Source organism: Engystomops pustulosus, chromosome 5 (assembly GCF_040894005.1).
Source record: "Engystomops pustulosus chromosome 5, aEngPut4.maternal, whole genome shotgun sequence".
Taxonomy (NCBI): domain Eukaryota; kingdom Metazoa; phylum Chordata; class Amphibia; order Anura; family Leptodactylidae; genus Engystomops; species Engystomops pustulosus.
Window position 1 is genome coordinate 51,142,688 of NC_092415.1, and position 23,391 is coordinate 51,166,078.

The following is a 23,391-nucleotide window of genomic DNA, read 5'->3' on the forward strand; positions in this document are numbered from 1 at the left end:
TTTTAACACCAGCACTTCATAGTTTAGAAAAAAAGTAAAACTGTAGTTTCTGCATTTTTTTACACCTTCTAGGCAATGATGTATGTCATCCATTGACTACTCCAAATGGCAACGGCAGTCACGTGAGACAGTCTAGTACGTCATGACTGTAGATCTTTCATCCAGCCTCTGATGTAACTGATTTGCTGGATTGGTCTCATGGATTGGTTGTTACTAGAGATGAGCGAGTATACTCGTCCGAGTATACTGCTCGGTCGAGTATTAGCATACTCGGACCGGCTCGTTACTCGGACGAGTATCTCGCCGGCTCGAGATCGAGCAATAAATTAAGTGAAGAACAGTATTTTTATTACATAATAAAATATCCCAGATGTTTACTGATGTTTTGCTTGTAAGAACACATTGAAATAACACTATTCTTCACTTTCCAGGTGTTCGCGCGTGTCTCCCGCTAAGTTAGGAGATGTTCGGAACATCTGGAATGTGAAGAATAGTGTTCTTTCAATGTGTTCTGCACTTAAATGTTTGTGTTTTCACTATTTTTAATGTTTTAATTCTATTCTTCACTTTGCAGCTGTGCGCGTATCTCCGAACCTATCGGGAGACACGCGCGCACACCTGCAATGTGAAGAATAGAATTAAAACATTAAAAACAGTGAAAACACGAACATTTAGGTGCAGAACACATTTAAATAACACTATTCTTCACATTGCTGATGTGCGCGCACATCTCCGACATTATCGGAAGACACACGCTAACATCTGCAAAGTGAAGAATAGAATTAAAACATTAAAAACTGTGAATACAGGACCATTTAAGTGCAGAACACATTGAAAGAACACTATTCTTCACATTCCAGATGTTCCGAACATCTCCTAACTTAGCGGGAGACACGCGCGAACACCTGGAAAGTGAAGAATAGTGTTACTTCAATGAGTTCTTACAAGCAAAACATCAGTAAACATCTGGGATATTTTATTATGCACTGTTCTTTTAATGTTCTCTTTTACTAAAAAAATGCTCGGGTCTCCCATTGACTTTAATGGGGTTCGTTATTCGATACGAGCACCCGAGCATCGGGAAAAGCTTGTATCGAATAACGAGCACCCGAGCATTTTAGTGCTCGCTCATCTCTAGTAGTTACCTACCAGAAATTATAAACTATGGAGAGCACTGTAGCGACTGGAAGAAGAATTGGGCTAAGACCTCTTGTATTGTAAATGTCAGCTTTAAATTGTATGATCTATCCTGAAAGAAGATAAGAATAGCAACATTTTAATTTACAAATTGATGGTAAGGAAATCTACCACCAGAATCAATTTTAACCCAAACACACTGAAATACTGGTGTGTGGCCCCTCTGGCAGGATCCACTCTTCTATTAGCTTTTAATGCCTTTGTTTCTTACAAAAGAAGGCTTTAAAAATAATGCAGATGAGCCTGAGGGGCTCAGAGCTTGATAGCTGTTAAATGAGCCTGAAGCCCTGTATAAAAATTTTGAAAACCTCTTTTTTCTAAAAAAAAAAAACTGTAATGAGCATCAAAAAGAAAAGCAGGTCCTGCCATAGAGGGCACACACCTGCACATACGTGTGCTTGGCTTACAATCCTTGATCTAGGTGGTGGTGTCAAGGGTGCTCCCACGACCTGTGGCCCTCTCCATGCTCCAGTGGCCCCGGAACATCTCTTATTTGTCCCAGTTCTTGCTCCAGTGGGTATGTGCATGCGTCCTTGTCTCCTACGGCGCGAGCGCCACCTTCCAAAGATTTAAAGGGCCAGTGCACCATTAATTGGCGATGGCCATTCCCAGAATTCCTTATAATCCAGCCTCCCCTGCCGGATCTTTGTGCCATATAGCCATTGAGAAAGCTTGTCCCTGATGCCCTGTGTTTCCTCTGTGATTTCCTGTTGTGACACCATTTCCACTATTGACTCTGATTCCGTGCTGCCTGCCCTGACCTACCGCTTCATCCCCGACTCTGATCCTAGGCTGCTTGTCTCGACCTCCTGCTTCTCTCCGACCCCAAGTTTACCTTGTACTTCGCCTTGGCTGCCACTGCGGACGAGGTCACGCCTGTGGAGTGACCTGGTGGTACCACACCTCAGAAAGTCCAACCCACTTTGCGGGGGGGCACTGGTGAAAACCAGGTGCCACTAAGACTCTGCTCCCAGGTAGCGTCCGCGGTGGTCCAGTGGGTCCACTACCCCTGGTGCCTGAAAGGTAGGTTTCCTTTAAAATTGCCGCATATATTAAAGCCATATTGTCCTTGTCATAGCTTGATATGGCATGTGAAAGACATGTCTTGGATTTACCTAGAGATTACCAGTGAAGTCAGTATTTTAGCTGAGCGTTATTTTAGCTGTATTTATTTATTGCCGAAGAACTCTGTTAAGTATTATAGCTTTTTTAGTGAATAACACCTTTTCCATCTTTCCCATGACATTTATAGTGGTTTCATTTAAATGTCTCATAACTTTAAATACACAGATGTGAGAGACATTTTTATGTTTTCTTTAAAACCTGTTACTGCAGCACCTTAAGACATTTAGCAGAGTTTGTAATTCAGCATCACAGTATCTATAAATCTACCTATTTACTTACCGTATATACTCGAGTATAAGCCGACCTAAGTATAAGCCGAGGCCTCTAATTTTACCAGAAAAACCTGGTAAAACCTATATTTTTTTTACTCGCGTATAAGCCGAGTTTGGGTTTTCAGCACATTTTTTTGTGCTGAAAAACTAGGCTTATACTCGAGTATATAAGGTATATGTCTGCGTTAGACAAACACAACATGAACTGTGTGTTTCTTGACAGTTGCCATAGTTTTCCTAAACCTACAATACAGATTTTTTTACGTATTTTTGTATTTACATAATGCTAATTTATTGTACTAACAGTAATATGGACACAACATTTTAAATATATATATTTTCGCATTTATCTGATAATCCTGCACAAATAGAATATCACGTATAATGTATCTCTCATTTATTATACATCCTTTTTTAAATAAAAAACCTTATGAATTAGGATTTGCATGGATTAAAATACTGTAATCAGGGTTATATTTGCCAATAAGCACTTAAAGGAAATTTACCATAAAAAAACAAGCAAGATAAACCAGAGGCAATTACTCACAGATCCTGTGACTGTGCTATTATTCTTATATTTGTTATCCATAACCTCCTCCCTTCTAAAATCAACTTTAACAATTATGCTAATGAGCACAAAGGGTTCTGTGGGTGATACCAGAGCCCCTCCATACAGTAGCTTCACAGGCTGTTACACTGTCTTACCTTTCCCCCTGCTCCCACAGCATTTCCCTTCCCACAGGACAGTTTCAGTACACAGTGAAAGAGTGAGTACTCCTGCACAGTGAAACAGCCTGTGAATTTGCAGGCTGGAGGAAGGGGCTCTGAAAACCAACCCGTAGCCTAGATTCATTAGAATAATTTTAAAAGTTGATGTTGTTAGGAAGGAAGCCATGGACAACACATATACTGTATACTGTAAACCTGAGTGTTGTCCCCCACAGCAGTCCTACTTTATTTATTCGATCCTGTATTAAATCATAAAGAAAGCCATATGGCAAGTATGTATCACGTATGTATTTTTCTTTACATTGTTTCTGAAAAAAGGAAAAATGCATGGCCATTGATATAACTTGTTCTTCCTTCTAATTCTAATCCTTCTAACTACAATATTTGCTATTTTACCAGCATAGTCAACTTGCATTTAATAAGAGTCTATCCTAGAAGAGTCTTCTTCAGGACACCAGTATTTTATGGGTAATATATTAGGAAATATGTATCCAGATCACATTCTAGCAGTGGACTCTGCAGGAGACAATCAATAATTCTGAAGCAAATAAACCAAGAAAGTAAAAGCAATCAATAACATTTCCTAATGTCTTCATTACAGATATGAGTGAATGGTATTAGATATGTAAATATATTATCTGAAACTAAACCTTGCATAACTGGGAAATGAGCTCTAATTCTCAATCCCTTAGCGACCGGCCTGTCTGTTTTTACCCAATGACTGGTTTTCTTGTGTTGTTCTATCGGTGCATTAGAGTAGCCCCAACTTTTTACAGGCGGTCCTCAACTTACAGACAAGCCCTAGTTACAGACCCCTCTGCTCACTGTGACCTCTGGTGAAGCTCTCTGGAAGCTTTACTTTAGTCCCAGGCTGCAATGATCAGCTGTAAGGTGTCTGTAATGAAGTTATATTCATAATCCTTTTTTCCATGACAGCAAAAAAATAGATTTGTCCCGGAAGCAAATTAAATTTTTGTCTAGAGTTGCAATTATTAAATATACTTGTTCTGACTTAAATAAAATTCTACTTAGGAACAAACCTATCATGTACGTAACCCAGGGATTTCCTGTATTTTTACATCAGTGCTACCCTATGAGAACTCTTGTTTCTAACGGAACAAATTAAAGGGCTTGAAATCATTGTTTTGGGGAACATATATGTAACTAATTCATTTATAATATACTACAAACTACAATTCAGCAACCACCTTTTTATGGTATAGATTTTGTGGAAGTCGTCATGTAACAGGAAATAACAATTTATCTGTTATTATGTATACGACAATGTCAAATTTTTAAAGTTTAATTAAAATCATCTTTTTTTTTTGTTAAACTAATTAACCTTCAAACATAGCTTAGCAATGTATTGTTTACGATGGAAAATGGAGATTTTAATCATTGTGATCCAGACAGGATGGAGTTACACAATTAGTTTTGGTTTTAATTATTAAATGACAAACAGATATGAATAGATCTCAAGATGAATAAAGATGAATGTTTTGGTTGGTATAAATAAATACCTGTCATTTACATTTTCATTTACATAGATTTCAGAAATATACTGGATTGAATCATCACAATGACTCTTTAATGGTGAAAAATTTGTTGGAGAATTAATGCAAAGTTTATTAATAAACATCCAGTATCATAAGACCCTTTTTACAGCTTTTGTAATGGTTGAGGGTGAGCAGTGATAATTTTGTCTGGCATAGGGAAAAAAGGACATGTCTTCCACCTTTCATATTTCATTTAAGATCTCTACCTGGAGGTGACGTGTTCCCCACAATGCCTAACACACAAGATGGTGCAAAAGGTCTGAAGCCTCAGCATCTAGTAGTATCGGGCAAATTCCAATGTGGCTCTTCTTCCACTAAAAGCTTGAAATATATGTACAGTAGACATGTACCTACCTCTGGACCACAGAAGAAGCTAAGTAACCAAAAATCTGTCACTTCATATTCAGTGTGTACTCAATACCAAGACCTTTACTTCAATAGTTGTGAACTATACTTTGGCAACCACACTATGTAACTGCTATATCAGCACCACCAGATTTTGCCAATTTGTTCCCTACTAGTTAACATTGCCCATCTGCCTGTATGATTGACACTTTCAGAAAGGTACTGAAGAACCTTTCCACCGGTGGCAACAACACTGTAGCCTATAGCATAACCAAAACCCTTCCCTGTAAGTAGGTCCTGTTATGCAGGACATTTTAATAACACACCATTCCAGCTTTTCCTTTGTGCAGTCTAGACTATTATTTAAACACTGTTACCTTTACAGCATTAATATAGTCTACACTATTTTCAATAAAAACTAAATCTTCCTCTATAAAAACGTTGGCAACGCCATGAATATTTTCCATTTTCCCCACTGCATGGATCTTCGAACCATCACCACCATTAATAGCAGCAAATGTACAGTAATATTACACATTGTCCACAGAAGAGTAAGGTTTCATGCACAGAAAGAGTATGCAAAACATATAATGGTAACAATAATGGTGCACTGCGTAACAAGAGCAAAAGTAGTACAGCAATGTCCAATGTGCAAAAAATAGAAGAGAAACGGTTCACTCACCAAAGAATGCAATGCTTTATTTGGGCCAGCTGGAGTAACAAAGCCGTGCCGAGCAAGCACACAAAAACGAGCCGCAAACTGGTCTGGGTTTGCAATCCATATTTGGCTGGGGGGAGAAAGCGGTGAGTGCAGATCACCCTCCCCTCTCCATTGGAAGCTGAGCGGCAATGCCATGCAATTCCATGCAGGACTTGGACCTGCCCTATCTTTTGTGACACAGACATCTTGCTCAGTAGATGTGCCATGAGACAGTGTGCCCACCGCACCACGACCAGGTATATAAGAAATCAATGGTGATCAATGATTTGGCCACAATTTGTAATATGATTATAAACATTACTCCTTAGTATGAGTCAGGTGAATAACTATGATACCATCCCTTATTCAACTATATCAAAAGAGTTACCACTCATTCTAAAATAATTTTTTATTGATATTGCCATGGCAATCCAAACTAGTGTAAGGTTTTGGGCCCCAGCAGGTCCTTCATCAGACACTAAGAAATTAACATAAAGATATATAGTTATATTTCATGGTAAACAACAAACATCTTTCACAGAAAAGCATAGGTCCATGTAGAATGATTTAGATTATGTGATGTTTTGTGCAATACGCAAGTCATATAATATGGTGAAGCATGGAGGGAGTAGATGATGGCATGACATGGTAGGTTCAGATCTAAAACAAAAAAAGTATCACTGGAGTGGATGATGGACCTTTATCTTGACATGTAGTGCGTTTTCAGACTCTCATCTTTCCTTGCAGTACACGGCCTAAGTCTGGGGATTACTTTGAATGCAGAGGCCCTCCGCTTACACGGTTGTACTTCCTCCCGCCACCTTACTAAGCGATACTATTGCTACTTCCCTCTCTTATACCTACGCAATTCGCTAAGTATACCTATGCACCAATGGATATATGCTGATCTTCTATATCGTGAAGGCATCTCTGGGTTCTCCTAGCTTTCCCAAAATTACACGCTACCTTCCCCAGCATTGATAAGATATCCTTGAGGGGTTTTTGTCCGTTCCTCCTTACAGCAGGATACTCACATTGGATGTGTATCTAAATTTGTATGGCCACCATTTGATTCACAAGATCTTGATCACAATAACAGTTGTGTGATGAGGCTTCACTGTAGTATCCATAGTCATATTGTCTCCTATTCACCTAATATGAAGGTGTTATGTGGCAAATCGTCCCACATATACATATTAATAATATATTTGTATATTCAACTAAAACAGTAAAACTTGCTGACATGTCAACATGATCAACTTGTCTGAATCTGGATAACGAACAACCACAGACAACAAGGATACAAGAACAATTTAATTTGCCATTAAGATTGCAATTAGACAACAACAATTATTCATGTAATTAGGAACAAATCCTTAGAATAATAGATATTATTTCATTTTCAAGTTTCATTTTAAAAACTATAGAAATTTAGTATCTTTATATTTGTTCCGACACAAAGAATAAAGGTTAGGAGTTATCTGGACTGAAAAGGGAAAGCCATAAAATCAGATTATGATTATTATCAAGTTTTTTTGGTCAATTTCACTACATTTAAAGAAAATCTGCCATCAAAATCCATCATAATAAACCGTGGACACTTATTTGAAGATCCAGGCACTGTGAATGTGGCAATCTTTTTATACTGTTATCAATGGCCTCAACTTTATCAACTCATTATGCTAATGAGACAGAAGGGCTCCATGGGGCATTACCAGAGCCCCTCTGTGCTGCAGCTTAAGTGAATGTTAAACGGTGCAGGAGAACTTCCCCTCTCCCTGTTTGCTGGAACTCCCTGCTGCCTTCAGATTACCGCAGAAAGAGAGAGGGGAAGGGGAGCAGAGGGGGTTGGTGTGAGACTTGCACAGTGTAACAGCCTGTGGGGCGCTGATAAAAGAAAAAACAGAGGACTTCTGGCTCATAAGTATAATTTTAAAAGTAGCTTTAAGAAGGAAGGAGGCCATAAATAACACATATAAGAAGATTTCCAGAGTCACTCCTGGATCTATGAGTAAGAGTCTCTGGTTTATCATGCTGGATTTTGATGGTAAATTCCCTTTAAAAAACGGGAAGAGGTATAAATTTATTTTCTTGCTCTTGTTTCCTACATCACACTGGTTCTTTTGGTCTTTGGCACCTGCACCCAGCTGATGCAGGTAGGTCAATGAGCTGCTTCAGCTAACCTGTGGCCCCCCTGGACAATGGGGCATCACATTAGAGGAAGTTATGTCCTATGGTCAAAGGAACTATGGAGGGAGTCTGGACTACTTTCCCTGCACTTACAACCAGGCAAACATATACATGGTCATATAAATTGAGTTCTCTTCATGTATAGTACCAATGTAAAGGAAATCTACCATCAAAATCACTCATGGACATATCAGGAACACTTACTCATAGATCCAGGCTCTGTGATTGTGATAATATTTTTATATTTGTTATCCATGGCCTCCTTCCTTCTAAAATCAACTTTTCAAATGATGCTTATGAATGAGAAAGGCTACTGGGGTGGGATGGCAGATTCAAATGCTGTCTCCCCTTCCTCTGACCCTCAGCACTGACCCCCTAACTCTGTCTGATGTAACCTCACTGTAGTACAGGAAGTTTCAGCACACAGTGGTAAGGAAAATTCTCCTGCACTGTGTATTAGCTTTGTGATGCTGCATTATGCATTAGCATCATTTTAAAAGTTGATTTTAGAATTAAGGAGGTTATGGATAACAAATAGATAACAAGTTAAATACCTCAATCCAGTAACCCGGAACCAGTGGAAGATAACTACAGATTTTTGTAATCCCCTTCTCCCAAGCATACTAAAGTATTAAGTTTTAGTTGTAGTTGTACAGTCCCAATGCTAGGAACAATAGGAACGATCTTATACAATGGCTTGCAAATACTGCTTTAAAGAAAATCTACCTTTTGTTTTCTTGCATTATGAACCAAAAGTACCCTGAGAATGCTGCAGCTACACTGATGCATAAACATATGTTGTTTAATCCCTGAAGTGAGTGGCTTTGTCAATCCTGTGGCTTCCCGGCACTGCACTGCTTCAACCTTGTTGTACCGAGCATAAGCCGAGAATACATCATCACTGTGTTGTCCCTGACAGGCAGAAGTAATCAACCGCTGCACCATCCTCTAGCTGCTGTATAAGAGTCATCTCGCTCAAGTTGATTAGTCCTGTCTGTACAGTTCAGGAAGCTCAATGTAATGTGTTTATGCATGGCAGGCACTCTTCACCCAGCTTTCCCAAGGCCCTGAATTTTATAATTGTTGGGTAGGATACTGTTGGGTAGTCTCCATAGCCACTGAAGAGTGCTGCTGTTATTGGTATCTTAGGTAAAGAAAAGCCTTAGAATTACATGAGGAAATATAATATACTTATTGTCTACCTACCTGTATTGTCTCACAATATGTGTAAATGTTTTTCTTCAATTTACACATTGATAGTGTTAACATAATGCATTGAAATAGTTTACTTGTTATACAGTATATTCCTGAAAAATGCTGCAAAGCAACGGGGGAAGGTTAATACAGAATAAAACATTCTTAGCGACAACTGCAAAAGCTGCAGTAGATAATAGAAAACGATTTAGTGCCGGAGCAGAAACAGCTCACCAAGGTCAAAGAAAATAGTTTCTCTCCTTTTTTCTAACATTGTAAGATATTTTCTGACAAGCTGCTTACATGACAACATACCCGCTGCTCTTTGACCCTTTTGGTCACATGACATGCCAGTGGCCTGAGACAAACTGGACAAAATAACATCCAGGCATCAACCAGGAGCAGTGGCTACTGCTGACAAATACAAGTAGATTGACTTAGCAAGTGACAAATGGGTCTCACCTGACCTCATATAATTCTTGCCCTCTCAATTTAAATTCTTGCTCATGGCCTTCACACTCAAAAAAATTCAATATCTTTCTTTGAAGTCAAGTGAAATCATTGTGTGCATACAGAACGGCTGCTTCGTGCTCTACAAACAACAAGGACTGTTGTACAATATAGAAAACATAGGAATAAGACCGGTTAGGGGCAGAACTGCTTCTTGTATTATGTCAGTCATTGTAGCAAGTGCTGAAATAACTGTGTTTATTTTTATCTCAGAGATATGTTAATATTAACAATGAATTACAATAAATAGAAATGATTATAGTGACTAAAAAGCACAACAAACTAGTCCTCAGACATTATTCTCCAATCCTACATACAGAATGAGCTCTACTTCATCCCAGAACCTTCCTTATTACTATTATAGTTATATCTGAGATCTAATATGAGATTGTAATAATGTAACATAACAACCTCCTAAGGAACAAGATGTAGGTATTTCATTCTTTCCTATGTTCTGATACATTGATCAGCACCAGCTATGGCATGTTCAACAGCAGATTGTAGATCAGTTTAAAATCCTGCTTGACCCAGCAACATCCAAAACCCATTTAATACTGAAATGTCTATGGAAGGGTTATCAGATAAAAGTCATTATTATTATCTGGAGTAAGATATTCATACTGAGGGGTTATTATTACACATGCACAGCTCTTTGTACGCAGAAACATAACCCCTCTGAATCTGTGGATATGCAACAACAAACTGTAGGACAATGGGGCAGATTTACTTACCCGGTCCATTTGCGATCCAGTGGCGGGTTCTCCGATGCTGATTCGGGTCCGGCCGGGATTCACTAAGGTAGTGCGCCTGATGTCCACCAGGGTCGCTGCTGCGCTGAAGTCCGCCAGAGTTCACCAAGCTAGGCTGGGTGCAGGTAAGTGCGTGTCAAGCAACACATTTTTTTAAAAAAAACACACGATTTTTCAAAATCTGTCAGGTTTTGTTATGGCCACACTCCCGATTTCCGTCGTGTGCATGCCGGCAATTCAGGGTAAAACGGTAATATTCAGGAAACACATCGGAAAAAAGTGATTCGGGCCCTTAGTAAATGACCCCCAATGTCTGGCACTACCAAAAAATTCTAAGCCTAAAAGTCTAAAGATTCAAAGTTGGTACTGAAGATGTAACTTTAGAAGGTTAGATACTGAAAGATGGTATCTGAAAGACCTGCAGTTTGCCCTTTCTCTGAATGAAATGAATGACATGGATTATACTAACAAATACATTTTGGAGCTCCATTTGAAGACCTATGTTGTCACCACATTTAAGACATAAGGGAAGCCTTCAAAGCTTTACAATTGTCAGTCTCTGCTAGTGTGCACTACCTAAACTTCTTATAATGAATGGACAAATGGTCATGCCAAGGTATCTAGACCGATTATAATTAGGGATAAGTGGACCCGTCCAAGAGAGTTTTGCTCGGGTTTGGGTCCTGAACTTGAACACTCACCCCCAACTGTATTATCCACGATTGTTGCTGGATTGTAGATGTTACCCTTTAAATGGTGCAGGCGAGTGAGACACCATTTTTACAGAGGATTGTCATTTCCTGTGACGTAATCGCAGAGCAAAGATCCCCGGGAAAGTGATGGTGTGCACATGCTGCAAGCATCTAAATGCCGCCGGCAGATGTGGAAAGAAGAAACTCCAGAGATTTCAAAAATCCCAATAACATAGCTACAGGACAGTCTGGTTCTCAATGCTAATGTGCAAGGTTCAAGGTGACCATTAAAAGCTTCCCATCATCTAGGTCTTCTAACTCAAGATAAAGTCTACTGTGATAATTACATGGTCTTAGTATTATGGACTGAATATATATAGGTCCATATTGATGAAAAAGTTTTTAAAATCTGGAAAGAATTGTGCTTGTATATAGAAAAGATTAAAAGATCTAGAAGATCTGAGAATCTCTATGTCACATTATATTAGTTAAAAGAAAGGACATAAAGGACATAAACCATGCAAGATGTAACACATTCTTACCCAAAGTAAGAATGTGTTATATCTTTTTTTTTTCAGCTTACATTTTTTATTAGATTTCATAAAATTTACAGGGATAGACAAAAGTACAGTAATATCGATATAAACAGTAAGAGCACAGATGTCATGCAACTTCAGTTAGGTCACGCAGGACCATCAAAAATATCAGGCAACGAGGGAGACATTTAAGCAATCTTTATGAAATGTCAGTATATGGGCCATTCCTATGTTAAAAAAATATCACTCATTACCCACTGTCGGCGTGTGCCTCTGCTGTATACTCAATGATTTACATCCATAAATAGACTGTGTTACATCTTTAATCCTTTTCAGTTAAAGGGAACCTAATGTTCTGCATTTATCTGATAATGATATCATAAAAAACTACATTTTAGGTCAATCTTAATCTCCTTAAAAATTGTTTGAGTATCCAAACTTCCTCCTACCGGCTGTGCAGAAAAGGATAAAATTGTTGCCAAGGTGGGGGTTCAAACTTAGATATTCAGTTAAAGGGGTTGGCCACTTTACCTCATGTATTTTTGTAATTTTTTTTAAGTGTGTAATTTACCAAAATACATCCATCAATAGTTCTTCACCGCTTTCTTGATATGTAAAGTAAAACCTCATCAGACAGAAATCAACCTCTTTTACCTCATCAGCCAGACATTCCTGTCCATAAAATGGCTGCAGATGGAGGGTCTTATGCTCTTCCACGGTCCATGAACAATCACCCTGCCAGGACCTTGCAATAGTATTCATGAATAAAAGATTAAGGTCCTATTTGGGCAATTGCTCATGGACACATAGGGGCAAATTTACTTAGCCGGTACCTGCACAATCCCCGATCCGGACAGTCCGACGAGGATAAACTCTGCCGCGATTCATGCATATGTCGCTTCCCCGATGAGGTCCGCCGGAGTTCACCTACTTCTTCCTGGTGCATGTAAGGCTATATTCACACGAACGTATGGGGGACGTATATACGGCCGACGTATATACGGCCGATATACGTCCCCCATACACTCCTATGGGCGCACGGCACCCTACGGGAGCGGTACGGTACAGCACACGTGCGGCACCGTACCGTTCCGTACCCGGGAAAAAGATAGGACTTGTCCTATCTTTTCCCGTAATACGGGGCCGTGCGCCATAGGTTGCTATGGAGAGGGGCGGGGGTGAGCTGCGCTCACCTCCTCCTCCTCTCCCCGTACACTGCCGTTGCCCGCTACGGTACGGTACGGGCGGGCAACGGCAGTGTGAATATAGCCTTAGTGCTTGGCTTGCGACACAAATTTAAATGTTAAATCCCGCACGTAGTCCGAATCTGTCTTTCGTCCAATGGCCCACCCCCCTCGCGTGAAAGCCAACAGGATTGTGACACAAAAAGATTGCGTGCGACACAATCCCTGGCACGATCCCAAAAAGTCGGGAAAACCGACGAAAATGCGGCCGTGGGACCATTAGTAAATAAGCCCCATAAAGTTTACATGACCCTCCATCTGTAGCCATTTTATAGACAGGGATGTCTGGCCAACCCCTTTAAAGAATTACATACTTGCCTCCAGCTTGTCAGTGCTGTAACAATATGGTGAGATGTCCAGACTTTAATTTGCACTACAACATTTCATATAAATTGGGAAGTCTCTACTGAAATCAGTAAAAGAACTATCCCAAGGGAGCAGCAAACTAGTTATTTAGACTATAGAAAAATTTATCAATAATAAGTCAAGCATTGAAATAATTTTCCAATACTTTTGGGGAAAGCACGGTAAGGAATGTGAAAATGATGAAAGTTTTAAAGCATAGGAAAGGCTGAGAATAGAATTAATCTGAGAAGAGAACAAGAGTCATTTATCTTTAGGACTCAGCGTCACAGAACGCAGCACAGTCAGACGTGATGGCTCGTGTCAGGGCTCAAAAATCTGGTTGATTTATCTAATTTCGGAAACATTTTGTACAACATTATCAGTTTAGTCTTAATGCATTAACAACTTGAGTAAAAAGCATTAGCCTGTGCCAAGCACGTTCATACATGGAATGATAAGGATTAGACTGGTGAGAAGATACAAAGAACTGTTGGGGTTTTACGCATATATTTATCTCTGACCAAACAGAAAAGTGCAATAGCAACGGCTAAGCTGTTATGGTCATCTCTGCACTTGAATGTGCCGTTTGTCCCGTTTGTATTAAGAACCTTATTGCCCCATTACCATTCAGTACTTGTTCTTGGGCCCATCAATGTGAAAAAAATGGGAAAGGAAAAACAGCTATGCTTGGAGCACTATGAAGACATTCCCATCCTAGATTCTTTATTATTTCAGTCATGTTACAAAACAATCTTGTTTTTTTGGTTAAAATGGTTAAAAATTGCCCCTGGGTTTGCCATTCTGTGTTAAACTACTGTAGTAGTAATTTCTAATTTGGGATTTATTTAAAATATCTGAAATGAGAATCCATTAAACACAAATATGTCTCTCTAAACTGTAGAAAAGTCTGTAGATAAAATTGTGAAAGATAAGCTGAAAAAAATCACATGTCAGAGGAGATTACCACCCACCAAAAATCTGGACATAACAGCAGAAGAAGATCTGAAATAACAGCATTGGTTTCCCATACACATACATGTTGCTTAGCTTCTAAGTCTGGGTCACATTATGTTTCTTGCCATATGCTGTAAGAACATGTCTGGGGATTATAACACATAGCACAGACATTTCCCACTATATGATTATATGAATGCGGGGGGAAGAATGTGTATATCGGTAGCTTCCAGAGATTAGCTGCTGCTGATGTACGGGGTGTTTCCTAAGTGATGTCACTCTCCTTATATGGACAGTGACATAACTAGGCCCCCCCTCCTGATGAGCAATGTAGGTGCCTTGAGAAAGGATGCAATATGCTGCATCCACTCCCATCAGCTTCTATTGCCTCACTGAGTGCAGGATGGAGCAGGATGCAAAGACCTATCTTTCAATCCTTCCTTTTTTGCAAGATACAACGTATAGTTGTCAGATGGAGGCAAAAACGTTGCTTCCGTCTGCCAGTATATGTCCATGTATACACTCTACATATGTTTGATTTGAACGTCATGTGAATCCAGCCTTACTGAAAGGCTATTGCAAATATGCTTCTTGTCAGGGGCGAATTAAGACTGCCATGGGCCCTGGGATGGATGAATATTATTGCCCCTGTAATTCACATCTTACACAAGGTACTAGAATCAAGCTTCTTGGGGAATGCCTTCTGCCTGCTTTCAATCTGCAGTTTCTGGACCTTTGGAGGACCTTCAATTATCCTGAAATGGTTCTTTTGTGCATGTATATTGAGAGCAGGAACAAATTAGTAAAAAATTTGGTTGGTGGTTCGGGTCCCGGGCTACCGCCCAAACCACATATATAATAATCCACTACTGCTCAATGTAGACTAAACAGCACCTTTGAACCAATTAAAACTTCTATTTTTATACACAAAAATGAAATATTTGACATCTGCACAAATGTAAATTGTAGACATTAACACAGTGGGGCACATTTACTAAAAACAGTGGTTTATACTATGTGCAGTGTGTAATGTGCAGAGGGCTACAGATTCATGATTTGTGTTGCCCGCTTTTGATGAATCTGGCACCCCCTACACTGCCCCGACAGAATGCAACTTTTTTTTCGGTGCACCTTTAACATGGGGTGTGCAACACATTTTTGTCAGACTGAGCACTGGAACGCCCATTTTCGTGCAGAAATTTGTGTTGCGTACACCATAGTGCAGCCGTGGCACAAATGTGGCGCAGATATTTCTTAAGTACCTGCGCAAGCAGTTCACACCTAAAAGTACGTTCAAAGTCTAAAAGAAAACTGCCGCAGGGGCTTCAGTCAATCTGGATCAATGTGCTTCTACTTCTACCAAATAAATAAGAAAAAAAGAATACACAGTGTAAAAAAAAACAGAAATAAACTCAAATGGTTGCATTGTTATTGTTACACCCATTCATTCCTACTGCAATGCCTGGTGATATTTCCATTATAAGGTGAACACAGACAAATATATATCCAGGTATATTAGGGCTACATTGCAAGAATTTGTAAAAGAGGGGTGACCAGACATAAAGATATGCAGAAGAGAGGGGGGGGGGGTGTACATTGAACTGAAGCTTTACTTTTTTCAAGTAATGGAGACATCATATCTAGAGATGATCCTTCACCTTTTACAACAATATTTGTACAGTTGTTAACCTTTCTTTGACATGTATGCCGAGTAGTGAAAAGTCCATTATCATCTACTGGTGATGCCTTGAAGTAGCTTTAATATTCTTGAATTTGTGCCAAATTTTCATCTGCAAGTTTTTGCATGACATGACCTCAAATAGTGTAAGATGTATAAAAATGTATAATCGTATAAAATTTTAACACAGGTTTATACAGAAATGTTTTACTGTTCCCAAGTAATAGTTTCTATGAGCTAAGCAACACATGGTAGCTTTCGTTCTGTGTCTAATAATACATTTGTCCTTGAGAATTATTGATGACTATGTCAAAGGATATTTCCACACTTTAGATGTTTATGTCACAACCTCCGACCTCTGGGTCCCTAACAACAACAAGTATTTCCATGTTATCCAATTGAATTGAGCGATGTTAGGCAGTCCTTTACAGCATTGTTATGTCTTCTATGCCCGATTATTTGGTGATTGAATAGGCCATGTAGACAGCGCTAGAAAAAGCCATCTCTGATGCCAAGGATGTTTTTGGCTACACTGCTACCAGCTCTATTCAGGAATTAGGGAATTAGCTACAAGTCCCACTTTTGTGATTGTAGGTCTCATGAGCAGACATTTATCCTCTATCTGGTGAAAATCCTTCTAGAGTTGGCCTCCCAAATAACCTCATTTAGATGAATGAAAAAAAAACTGTAAATGCATTGCAAACGGTGTAATCTGCAATTGAAATCCAACATCCACACACATATTCTCGGTGGATTTTTTCTACATTTTAGGCATTTTGAACATACTTAACAGCTAATTAAAATATACTATAGATTAAATAATTTTTATTTCAGAAAAACGAAACTTTAATAAACTATCTTGAAAAAACTTCTTTGTCCTTTGGCTCCTCTCTTCCCTGTAGCGAACAGGGGATATGAGAGAAGTTCATACACAGCAGATAGATAAGGAGAGGAGGCTAAAGTTAAGCTTGTTACAAACCTGGATAACATTTCATATGATAATTTACCACTGTAAAGAGATACATGTCTGTGTTTTAGGAGTTAAGTGTCTTTTTATCAGCTTCTCCTTATCTATAAGCTGTCTGTTTGAGTATGTAGGAAACTGATACTTCTTTAATCTATTTTAGTTTTAATTTCAGAAATCAAAAGTGTAGGTAAAAATCTAATCTTTAATAAAAATTTGTTGAAAAAACTGCCCTGTCCTATTTCTTTGGTTTCTATCTTCACTTCAGCAAACAGGGGATCTGAGCTAAATTTATACACAGCAGATAGATAAGGAGAAGAGGCTAATATTAAGCTCCTTACAAACCTGGATAACATTTCATCTGATAATTGATCACTGTAAAGAGATACATGTCTATTCAGTGACTGTGTGTTAGAAGTTAAGTGACCTAAAATTTTATCAGCTTCTCCTTATCTATAAGCTGTCAGAATGAATATGGAGGAAAATGATACAAAAGAAAAAAATTAACATAACAAAGATACAAAGTTTTTTATCATCACCTGCACTATTGATTTATGCAATATAAATGTCTCATAAGTTTAGTAACGCTTCTAGAATTATTTTTTCATATGTGCGCTATGTTCTTTTACTGTAAGTCTTGTATTTGTATATGTGGTAATTTATACTGGAATTAACAGTAGTTACAGTATTATGTGCACCTTTCTACTGACTGTCAAGGTAACACATTGCTGTCCTTATGTTCTGAGAAAAATAAGAAGGTAAGGGGGCAGTATATATGAAAAGTAAGCATTGAAGAGAAGTCTCGGAGAAAGGTGACTTGGGGCAGTTATCCAAATAGGAAGTCTGTGCAGCTGAGGGATGCATCACATAGAAGCCAAAGTGAGAGAAGGAACGCTGGGAAACAGTTTGAGAAGGAAATGGGAGCAGTCTGTGGAAGGGTGGAGTATGAAGAGCAGGTTGTGAGTCCGGCTTAGGAATGGAGAATAAGTTGGGGAAGAGAAAGTAGTCTATGTATTTTTAGTAACATGAGAGCAATCTTTGAGAAATGGTGACATGAAATTAGTCAGGATAAGGTAACCATGGGGAGCAGTCTGTGTGATAAAAGAATTGTCTGTTTATTGCACAAGGCAAATCATGCAACCTAGAGAGCGGTAACATTACTAAATTTATCAGAGGTATGGATATTAATGTTCTCCTTAGGTCTCATGGGATATTAACATAATCTCCTTCACTGCTCTAGACCACCAATAAAAAATAAATAAATATTACACATGTTGACGAGGTTAATGATAGAACAGCACCACCTGCTGTTTTTATTTCATAACATTTCTGTGTCCACCTCATTAATTATTCACAGGGGGACACACATGCGCAACACATGCCTCTTTTTTCTGCTACATTAGAAATGGCTGGTGTGAACACATCAGCTGGTTTGTTCAGCTGATTGTTTCTGTATATTTTATCAATTTGGCAGAGCTGATAGTGATGTCAGATACTTTCTATTCGTTGCACAAGAAGGTTTGAGACTGTTGCTTTTTAGCCTCACCACACTAGGATATTGCTGCTTACAGGAAGTCACACAATTGAAATGATGTAAAAACATCATTTCAATTGTGTGACTTCCTGTAAGCAGAAAAATTCTAGTGTGGCTAGCAACTGGCAAAAACCCAGGAAGAACAATCAGAAGTTTAAGGTAGTTTAAGCACTCTAAGGTAACTTTGCGAACACCTAAGACAACTTAATGCTTAATCAACCCCAATTCTTCTGCAATTATGAAGATGAACAGAAAGACCCTTAAGTAAAAACAGAAGATATAAGGGGAAGATTTATGAAGACTTGTACTGCCGGCCAGGAATTGTGTTTTTACCTTCTCTTTTGCCATTTCCTTGCCAAATGAGCAGAACCCTTTACAAAATAATTTGGCTGCCGGGCTGTGTGCCAGGGTCTGAAAAATCACTCCCCAATGTTTCGGCAAAATTCATGATATATCAACAGCATATCTAATTATTACTTGAAAGGTTTTGATCCCAGAGGAACTTGGAACTTGTATCTTTCTCAATAGTGGATGTCTCCTGGCCCTTTCCCATGGCTGGGCCAGAGAGATGGTTGTGCATTTAAACCCATTGGAGAGCCAAGTTTGTGGACTCCTGATCTTGAAATATTCCATGAATGTGTCATAAATACCACAAATGAGAACCCCTCTAGCTTCCCAATCTAATTATGGCTGATTATTTGGCACTATTCTCATTTATTGGTATAATGGGACACCCCAATTCAGAAGTAACAGCACCCAGGTCCCCAATAACATCTATACTAACTAGCTATAAAGACTCTTAGGAAACATTGTTGCAGGATTGACTATTTGATTATAAAACTGACTATAATATTACATATTAAAATTCTGGGAAATTAATTTCCAGAACAGGAGGAAGTTGTATGAGATGATCCAGATTTACAAATCATCAATAAAACCTTCCGCTTAGCAGTGGGCAGTGTTCTAAGGGATGAACAGTGGATTTTAGTATCTCCAATATGTAAAGTCATTAGAATTTCTAATTTTGACTTTGTCTTTAGGCATTTTTTTATCTAAAGCACCAAAATTGCTAAGACAAATTCATTCTTTTTGTGAGGCTTCTCCAACTTATTATGAGTTGCGGAGCTGTGATAAAGTGGTTCTGCTTTGTAGTTTTTCTGCTTGTTAATCTCACTGTTATTATTCCTTTTTCCATTTCTACTGAAGACAGTGTTTGAGAAATCATCTCTTGGTTACTAGTCAATCTATTTCTTTACTTGAGGGAACGTGATGTCATTACACTCTCAGCCGTCCACATGCAAGAATGTTTTACAATAACATAATTTGTGGAGTACATGGAGCACGGGCTGTGTGGAGGTGAGATTGATGTAGGAGACATTGCGTACATGCCCGTGCACACTAATTAACAAGAAAACTACAGAATGATCCATAGAAGAATGACTTCTACCTTCCTATTCTCAAACACTCATATTATACAGTATTTACACCGACTCGTATCCCCCTGTCAAAAACATACTATGATATTTATTCACCCTATGCAGAACTTCATTAGCACCAGTGGTCACCGTAATGTGCTAAGACATGGAAATCCAATATAATTCATTGATATGATTAATAGCACAGCCTGGACTCAGTTCCATGACTTTACATGTGTAAATGAGATTAAACAGAACAATATTTCCCAACACCAAGACATAAAAATCAATTGATATTAAATAACAGCAGATGTGACAAGTGCACAGAAGCCACATAAACACATATATAATATCTGAGTTCCTACTTTAGTTTATATAAGGCAAAGTTAATACCAGCATTGTATTTCTATGTGAATTAGGCCACTTGGCATACCGGTGGTCCCTTTAGGATACTGCAGACAGGAAAAGTAAATGTCTATGGCTGTATATGAAAGAAATTGAATAAAAATGACATCAATTAATATGAGAACAATAAGATTTAAGAGAACACGATGTGTCAAGATGTAATGCGTAAAGATATGACTAAATATTTAACCATATTAAATATTTCACTAGACAAAGCATAATGCAGGCAGAACGCTGGGTTCTCATTTATTAAATCAGCAGTCGGATCTCTTCTTTTATTACGTGCCCAGTTCCAGACCCTATTTCCATTTGTAACAGATTTACTTCCTCTTATTTCACCTTCTGACCCTCAGTAAAATAGAAGAGCAAGTTCCACAGTGCAAACATTTTCATTAGGGTCTATGCGCCTCAAGGAAATTCTCAGCCAACAGACCAACCATTCATATATTCTCATGATTTGTTTGAGAGCCTTCTCTCATGTCAATGGATCAGCTGAAATTTCCAAATGGGAAATTCAATGATATATTTTCAATGAGCTTATCGAGAAAATAGTATTAGATTGTGGTGAACACTGGATATTCACCATAAACCATGAAGAGAAAAGAAATCTTGTAAAAATACTTCTCCAAAAAAAACCAGGGCTTTACAGCTCAGCAATCCTGACATCCTGGCAATATATATCTGTACTGTATGTGGATGGATAGATGGATAGATATGATATGGATAGATAGATAGATAGATAGATAGATAGATAGATAGATAGATAGTGCCTTGAATGTGTGCTGCAACATAGTAACACACAGTAAGTGGATTCATTCTCCAAGTTTATAAAACCCATAGGAACCACCAACCCTTCTCACACCTCCTACACAGAAATGATTGGAATTGATCAAGCTCTTAGTATAATGTCACTGGTGCACTATAAATCTAGATAACTGCTTTACTTGCTATAGCTTAATGTTTCCCACTGAATATTTATCAAGGAGTAGGGATATTAGATGGATTATTTGCAGCATGGGCAGAACAGAGCATGTATATGTACACACTATAGCTATATACCTTATGGAATCTTTCATATTTTGGAAATAATATTTAGAAGGTTCTTCTAGAACTTTATAAGAAGCTGTAGGGGCATGCATGTAGTGCACAAGTGTGCAAAAGTGAGGGGTGCATGTTACCCATACAATGAATAATCCTGTAATAAGCTGTAATAGGAAACAGTAACTATGATCAGATTCTGCATTCACTGCTGCCTCATGTTTCCTGTAAAACAAAGCTATATTTACTTCCGAACCTGCAGGATTTCCTATTGAATATAGGAAAATACAACATAATGAAAGCCCAGCAACCCTGCTGAAAATGACTATAATCACTTGCACTTACCAGCCAGTTGCATGCAGAGATAATATAGCAATCCTGGAAAACAGGTGAAAGCATCCACTCCTATAGATGGGTACAGATCTAATTCCAAAACGTGTTCAGCCTCATCCTGCTTATTCTGTGGGATTCCCTGAACAATCCATTCTCTGTCACACTGCCCTTCTCCTGGTGATCACAGATTGTTGCTTAGAACTTCCTGAGCAGAGAATAGACAGCGGTCATAGTGATGGGAAGTGCAGCCCTGCTATTGCCATCTGCCTGGACTGGACTGTGGGCAGCATCACAGCAGCATCAGCATCAGCAGCTCAGCATCACACAGCTGCAGTTCTCCTCTCTGCCTCTGCTCTCCATCTCCAGGCAGACACTCCCCTTGTGACATGTCAAAAACGTGACATGGACTGTGACAAGAAATCCTGCATCTGCACACAGCCAACTTTACTCACATAGCTGACTAGAGGCGATGCTGTGATTGTAGCTACTGCAACTTCTTAGGTTATTTATCAGGAAGCACAAGCAATGCAAGGCTGCTCAAGAAAAGACAAAAAAATGGAGCTTTTTGTAGCTGTGGCATGGCTGCTACAATGTCTTTAATTACTAAATATTAAAATCAGCAGATTATATCATTAGCTAAAGTCAGAATTTAAGCGGAGGCGCCACAGAGCATTAATCACCGTAAGTCAGTATTTAAAGGAAATCAACCATTTAAAAAAAAACATTGTTGCTGGATTGATTATTTGATTATAAAACTGAGTATAATATTATATATTAAAATTCTGGGAAATTAATATCCAGAAAAGGAAGAAGAAGTTGTATGAGATGATCCAAAAAAACAAAAACCCATCTAAGGATACTCACCTAAGCTCCTCTTCACTCCGTTCCCGACGTTTCCTCCGCTAAGCTTGACACACCGGTGTTAACCATTTTTTGTCTATAACATAAAAACTTGACAGGTCTTTTTATAACACAAAAATGAGTTACAGGAATTGCTTATTTATTAGCTAAGGCTGAGATCACACAATGCATTTTCATTGGGCTTTAAAACCCGTTGCAAACATTTTAAAAACAAGGAAATGTATTGTAGATTGTTAGAGGAAATCAACCATTTAAAAAAAAAAATATCTAAGGGAGTAGCTCTTACAGGAAACCTACCACCACGAATCTACCTATTAAGGTAGATGCTGTGGTAGGTGTACCTAACGAATGTAAGGATAGCCCTTTTTTAGGGCTAATCCTTTAATCCCCACAATCTATTAGGAAGTTTAATTGCCTTGATATGCTAATTTTCTGAAGAGGCTATTGGGGCGTGGAGTAGCCAGAGCTACACAGAACACAGGCCAGCGGCTGCGTGATCTCGGCTCCAAAGCCGGATTTACTGCGCATACGCAGAACTCTGGCTTCACGGACAAGTGCACCCAGCTCCTTGTAGCTGTGCCCTGAAGATATCTGGTAGGAGGATCAAAGAGGCTACTGGGGAGTGGAGTAGTGGCGCGGCATGGCCTCAGCTCTGGCTACTACACTCCCCAGTAGCCTCTTTAGAAAATTTGCATATGAAGGCCATTAAACTTTCTAAAAGATTGTGGGGACTAAAGGATTAGCCCTAAAAAGGGCAATCCTTACATTCGTTAGATGCACCAACCACCGCATCTACCTTAATAGGTAGATCCATGGTGGTAGGTT

The 23,391-nt window shown here is 38.8% G+C and overlaps 1 protein-coding gene across 2 annotated transcripts in view; it reads right to left on the reverse strand.

The window, feature by feature from the left end:
• Positions 1-22,093, reverse strand: part of SNTG1 (syntrophin gamma 1) — a 419,742-nt gene extending 397,649 nt beyond the window's left edge. For both annotated transcript variants that reach the window (XM_072151935.1, XM_072151933.1), the window contains exon 1: positions 21,718-22,093. The gene's annotated coding sequence lies outside the window, so the exon portion shown is untranslated. The remainder of the gene's footprint in view (positions 1-21,717) is intronic.
• Between the last annotated feature and the right edge of the window lie 1,298 nt (positions 22,094-23,391).